Raw genomic sequence first — 7,035 nt, forward strand, 5'->3', positions numbered from 1 at the left:
CATCTCATTAGCATCTTTCTGAGTCACTTACTGTCATCAAAACCCTTAATGACTTTGCTCAGGATTTCATTAAGTTAGGAGCAAATCTAATTAGCTCCTTGGTGTTAACCAGAAGGGCTGTGTAGCTCTTTCTCTGGACCAAAGACTTCACTGACAAGATAAAATTAATGTCCTCACCTTTCAAGGGCACCTGGCATGCGGGGGATGCAAATGCTGCCAGGCACTGTTCTGAAGGGATCCTTGCAGGGAGCCCCAATTCCTAGCGGGATCCTCCCATCGCTCTCAATGCCTGTTCCAGGCACACATGGCCTGATTTCTCAGTCTGAAGCTTTTCTGTGTGGAGCAGAGTCTCCAGTCCCTTTAAGGGTCGCTCAGCCATCCCACCCATGTGAGCAGGCGTGCAACAAATCTCCCAGCTCATTCCTCAGAGGAAGCAGGGGTTCAAACGCCAGAAAGGGTTCCTTTTTTAAAGTTTGGGGTGGTTTGGTGACATTTTCTTTTTCTTTCTGAGCAGCATTTTATTGCTCCTAGCACTACATAAGGCTCAGGGGGCACCTTCTCATTCTCTTTGACTACCTCACAGGAGCTGTAGGCAGCTGCGGGTTGGTCTCTTCTCCCAAGTAACAAGCAACAGGACAAGAGGAAATGGCCTCAAGTTGCTCCAGGGGAGGTTTAGGTTGGGTATTAGGAAAAAATTCTTCATGGAAAGGGTGGTCAGGCTTCAGCACAGGCTGCCTGGGGTGGTGATGGAGTCACCATCCCTGGGGGAGTTTAAAAAAAATGCATAGATGTGCTTAGGGACAGGGTTTAGTGATGGACTTGGGAGTGCTGGGTTAACGGTTGGACTTACAAGTCTTTACCAACCTAAATGATTCTATAACCTTCTTATAATAAAAGTTTTCTTTCTGGATACTGTTCAGCTACTCCTAGAAAGGCTGCCATGGGGCCAGCCCTGCTAGGATGTGCAGCTGCCAGGATTTGGCCTGACCTGGACTGTTATGAAACAGTTTGGTGATGCCCACATTGTCAGAGAAAAGTCACCTGTTGTTGACTGAATGCTATGACCTCTTGCCAGCACCTGAGATTTGATTTTTGCATGGTGGTAGGATGCAACAACAGCTGCTGCAATGGCACAGGCATGCTTGCAATGATCCATGCCTAGCCGTGCATTTCTGCTGGGTGCACAGCAGATGCACAAACACTGTTGTGACTTTCCATGTGAGTCTGGGTGTTGCAGAGCATGGCGGTGTGAGCCAACGTTCATGTATTCTCTTAGGAGAGATGCATTTTTCCTGTCCTGACTCTGATGGTTGCTAGCATTGGCTCTGCCACCTGCCCAGCCAGAGCGATGGAGTATGTGAAGCTGCAAAGTACAACCTCATGTTAGTGATGCTGTATATGACAAGAGCAGATATAGATATAGATATATAGATATATACACACACACACATATACAGACACCTAATTAACTTTTACCTGAAAAACGTGGAGGAAACATGAATTACTAGTCACCAGCTGTTCTCTAGCCACTTACATCTGGTGCCTCCAAGGGAAATGCAAACACATGTTCTCAGGGTTGGTTTAGACACATTGATCCTCCTCCACTCCTTTGAACAGCACATTGCTTGTGCCTCAGTAATGGTGTGTGTGACTGCGTGATTATCCAGATCAGTTCACCAACCCCACTGAAAACTTGCCTTTCCAAAAGTTCTAGTTTCCACCTCAGTCAGGAAGCTGAGCTGTGTCACTGTGACAGTAAATGATTGCTAATGCAATACCAGGCAAAAGAGTTGCAATTTACAGCTGGAGACTGAGCAGAAAAACGCATCCAGACCTTTTCTAAAAGTCCTTATTTGGTTTAGGTTGAGGTAGTGGACAAACCTCAGCCACAAGAAGAAGCAGGTAGAAATGATAACTACAACACTTAACGTGAAAGTAGGTCTCAAGTAAATGAGATTGAGCTTTTGTACTTTCTCCCATGATGTCACTTCACTTTCTTTTCCTTGTGTTGCTACTCTATACAAAAAATGAGCTTCCAGACTTACAAAAGAGCTTTTGCAGAGCCCTCTGGATCTTTTTATATGAAAGAACTAAGGTGAATGTCTGTGGGAGAATAATAAGTCTAAGTTATAGAGTGGTGTGAGTAGACACACAAATTTTTGGGGAGTCACGGCAAGAGAATTGGTAGAGATAAAGTGTAAGTCCTACATTGCTTGTAGTGAGTGCCAAGTCTGGGTGCAATACGCTTGCCAAACCAGAGTGGTTTGTAAGCCAAAGTTTTTTCTGATGCTCTGGCAAGCTTGCATCTAGCTAATCACTGGCAATTGCATCAATAGGGACTAGGTTAAGAGAACACCTCAAAAATTACTATTGCTGCCCAGAAATATGTATTTGGCAGAGAGCTGGTAAGACACTTGTTATCTTTTCAGCTGATTACTTGTGCAAGACCCCCTGTAAAACATCTGGTGCAACCAGTTTTGGAGGTTGTATGAGATACTCTGGCAGGTGGCTTGCTGTAGTCAGAGTGACCATTGCTTTGGAATGGCATCCTTAAGGGTTTCCTAGGGTCTTTGCATAGGGTTGAGACCACAAGGTGCATAAGAGCCACTTTGGGAACAGCTCAGAAGGAGACAAAATTGGTTCCTACTCCATGGTGGGAAGGGACTGTGCTGGCTGTGCTCCTGGGTAAGCTGTTGATGCTGAAAGGAGCTTCCTCCCCGAGCTGGGGTGTGCTGTATCCAAGAGTCCCCAGTGATCTCGTGCCATGACACCATCTGAACTACTAATGAGCTCCATAAAGCTCAGAAACCTGCCAGTGCACCAAACTGTATATTTTTATGTATATATTATATAAAGTCTCTAGGTCAGCATCTAAGTTCCTAGACAAACTCCTCTGCACTTTTTCCAGAGAATACCAACCTGAATGCAGTTATGGTGACAATGAAGTCAGACTCTTGCTAGTCCACCACCATTTGATTAATTGCAATAGTTTCAGGTGTTTGCAGCTGTAGGCGATGTCTGTCTTTTGGCTTAGGCTTTGTAAGATTAATTGCAGTGAAATTCTGTCAGGAGAGGGCTGATGTGTCAGAGTAATTCAGCAAAACTTGGCAATATTTTTAATAAGGACAGTGTTCTTTCTCTAGAAAATTCAGTCACCTGGGTGCTCAGACACTCACAACTGCCAGCTAGGTATTAGCATTTTTAACAACCAAGTCCTTTTTGTGTTAGGAAGCCTTCCTTCCATTAGCTATAGAGAGCATTCTACACATTGTGATTGCATGATAATAATAAATATCAGTTTAAAAAGATGGCCATTGTTTGCAAGTACAGAAAATACATGATTATAAACCTTTCAGCTATAATGTCCTCATTTTGGGATCTGGTGCATAACCATAGCTGAGTGATGTCAAAATAGCTGTTGCTTGGAAATCTGCACTAGGTTCCATGTTCCTTTGTGGATGCTCCTCAGTGGAACTTACAGTAGCTTTATTGCAATCAAATTCCTGCATGACAGTTTGTAGGCTGAGCCTTTGGCCGAGTATGAAAACATCTTGAGTGTTAGACCAAATCTGTCTTCTAATTTTGGCCTCGAGATTACAGGTCACTTTGACAGCAAATTATAAACCAGTTAATGATGTTCCAGTTAGTAGGCTGAAAGTTAAGGCATCAATTTCTTGATGTTTCAAATAAACTTGAATAACACATCAGGTAACAGAGGTGGAATTGGACAGTGCAACAAGTTGACAAGTGAGACACCTCTGAAAAAATGCACGTCTTAGGGAGTGTCATATCTCCTTACATGAGTTAGAGCACAGCTCCTCTGCTCATTTGCTCTGAGCAGGAGAAGAGGAACCTCCCCTGCCCTGCTAACCCACATGTGCACAAGCCCACCACCTCCCACGATGCCCACATGTCTTGAATCCTGAATCCTCCAATCTCTGTGCAGGGGTGAGTAGCATATACCTCAGTTTATGACCTTTCATCTTTGTTTTCCCTGTGACCTGTACTAAAATCCACATATTGGTACCTTTTCAAATGAAAGGACCACCACAACTGATTTAGGTGTCTCCAGCCCTAACAAATGCACACTGGTTCTGGAACAGAGTTGAGCTGTGAAACAGTTAACGTTATTGCCAATTAAGCTGTCATGATTAGACTTCAGAGCTGAGATCCCACGTATGGGAGCAATCCACACAATTTGCTGCTGTTGTTTCAATCGGCTGGATTGCCAGATGAAAAGACAACAGTGCTTCAATCTGCATTGCCATCAGGGACGGGCTCTGGTGCTGGAGGCAAAGGGCTTCCAGAGGGAAGTTGCCCAAATATCTGTGGCGGAGCTGCCAGATAAAGGCCGTTTTCCCAGCAGCTGGTCCAGTAATGTGTCACATTATTACGGCTTGGTTTGAGGTATGGGAGAATTTTTATGGCTTGCCACTGGGGATTGCTGAGGGCTATTGTATTAGCAGCTCTGTGCTGAGGGATTATTGAACTAGCACTGTGCGAACAGGTAATGGACCATAGCCCATGGTTTTTGTGCTCTAAACACAAGACACAATGAGGAGTTATTATTATTATTAATATTAATATTATTATTATTAATGTTAATATAAAATATTATTAATATTAATATTGGTTTTTTAATGGGAGGGATGGTGGATTATTTTGCAGACATGCTGCTACCTCTCCCATGAAGTAAGCTCTGGTTAGAAAATAGTAAGTTCTTCACCTCTTTACCCAGCCATGGGCTGCTCCCCAGCCAGCTCCCTGCAGCCCTCCCCAGATTTCTCATGCAGGATGACATCATGGGACCCAGTCCAGGGGTGTAACTTCACTCTGTACACACATCTCTTTCTTTCTGTGCTGAATGACAGAGATCAGTGTGACTGAGGGTTGTTTCGGTCATGTGTAAAGGTGACGCCTCGCCAGCTAACTGGCGATTCAAAACTGTTACGGATATCAAGTAAGCAAATCTGTTGTTTATAACAGAAAAAGTAGTTACTTTTTAAATTACCCAGCAGCATAACCATATAGGAATAAATTCTAAGCACCCTGTCTGTCTCCCAAGGGTTACTATTATACTGATATTGTATTATTACTCTTTATTAATCTTGGAAACATTTCCATGTTGACAATCTGCACGTTGCCAGAGTGTCTGTTGCTGTCCCTCATTCTGGGATACTTGCCACTCTGCAGTTAGATTGTGCCTATGGCGAAAAATCCCCCATCCAAGAGTGAAGGGCTTTTTGCAGATGGGGAGGATGCCGTTGGTGTGGACATCTCCCCAGCCCCAGTGCTGCAGCTTTGGGGCACTTGGAGGCACAGGAGGGCTGCGGGGGGATGGGCACAGGACTGTCCACATGGCCCTCCCTGGTTCATGGTGCAGGGTAGGTATCAGAGAAGCATCTGTCTTGGCAAGGAAAGGCAGTGGAAGAGTGGCTGGCGGATGCCCAGCAGCCCAGGCAGGTGACTGTCAGCAGGAGCAACCCTGGAGTGGGCATGGGGATGTGCTGTGGACCACTGCTCCTGGCAAGTGGGTGGGATGCAGGGTAGAACATCCCCAACTCCCTGCTGATCCCCTGCCCTCGTTGGGCACGTGCCTCCTCACATGCTCATAACTTTGGTAAAAACCTCCATGTTTTTCCACCGCCATTCCCTCCCATTTGCTTGAAATACCAAGGCAAGTGGCTGGGTGTACCGTACATAAGTACATACACACGTCAAGTCCCATAACTTCACTGATTGACAAGTCAGTTTCTAAGCTGTGTGTACCAGCTGCAATTCCTTTGCACATCACAAACTGTGAGCTGTGCAAGGAGTGGGGTCTGTATCAGCACATGCAGGACAAACTAGCCAGCTAAGAGTAGATGCAGTATGTGGAAGAGCAGGTAGCATGGGAAACGAGTAAAAGTTTAACTGACATATTTTGGGGTATAGAAGAGTTACAGATACATGAAAACTGTATGTCAGAGCTAAACAGAGCACATTAGATCTCATCTATCAGCTATATCTGTTTAGAATGGATTTTTAAAACAAAAATTGAAAAATAACAAAGAAAATGTATGCAAAAAATTTGCTAAACAACTTCATTGGCTTAATCTAGAACAGTAAAGGAGCCAGAGTTAAAATTAACTCATTTTGTTTGGGCTGGAGATTTCAGTAGTCTCCAAACAGCAGGACATCTCACATACCACGTACTTCATGCTGCAGCAATTAGAGACACAGAGCTAAGGAGGGAATTTCAGCCTCTTATTGAAAAAAAGAAAGAAAAAAGGAAAAAAGAATAAAGAAAAAACTGACTTCTCTGCTAGTTATGCTTTTAATGATGTACTGTGGCTTTTTCAAGTATTGGCATTGTGCTGGTATGGTCCCTGATGATAGATATGATTTACGGTTCATTTGGAAGAAGCGTAAAATATTAATTTAGGTAGCCACCTTGCTATGTTAAAGTTTTGATTAGCTTTTTAAAGGCTCCTGTTGCTTTAAACCGTTTCACACATCATCTTTTAAAAACATTCTGTGTAAAGGAATTTATTCCAGCTGCTCATGAGGGTTTGGCTTGCAGTATGTGTAGCAGCTTCAGAAATCCTCATTCAGTTTGTGTCACAACATGCACAGGAAAAAAGTAGCAGCTGTACTGCAGTCTGGTGAAAAACTGGACAGCAGCACACTGGAAAAAATAATTGCTAAATATAAGATTAAGCAATATTATTTGTATTTTTATTCCTTTCAGCAGGAAAAATGGTGATGGGTTTGCTGGAAGGATGTTTGTATTATGTTAGCTTTTGCCAGGACCTTTACACACCTAAGCAGTGATTTGTGACTGGGCTGTGTGTGAGCTGGATGCCTGCAGCACAGGGAAGAGTGTCAGGGCTGCTTCTCCAAAAACGATCCTTCATGTTGAAAACAGGGGGTAGGCATGGCCACAGTGGTCCCGCTCCCCCCGGGCTGGGGAGAGCAAACAGGATGAGGCAGAGCAAAGCAAAGACTCACAGAGAACTCTGCCTGGTGCTGCCATTCTTTACATCTCTTTTGAAA

Source organism: Falco peregrinus, chromosome Z (genome assembly GCF_023634155.1).
Source record: "Falco peregrinus isolate bFalPer1 chromosome Z, bFalPer1.pri, whole genome shotgun sequence".
Lineage (NCBI taxonomy): Eukaryota > Metazoa > Chordata > Aves > Falconiformes > Falconidae > Falco > Falco peregrinus.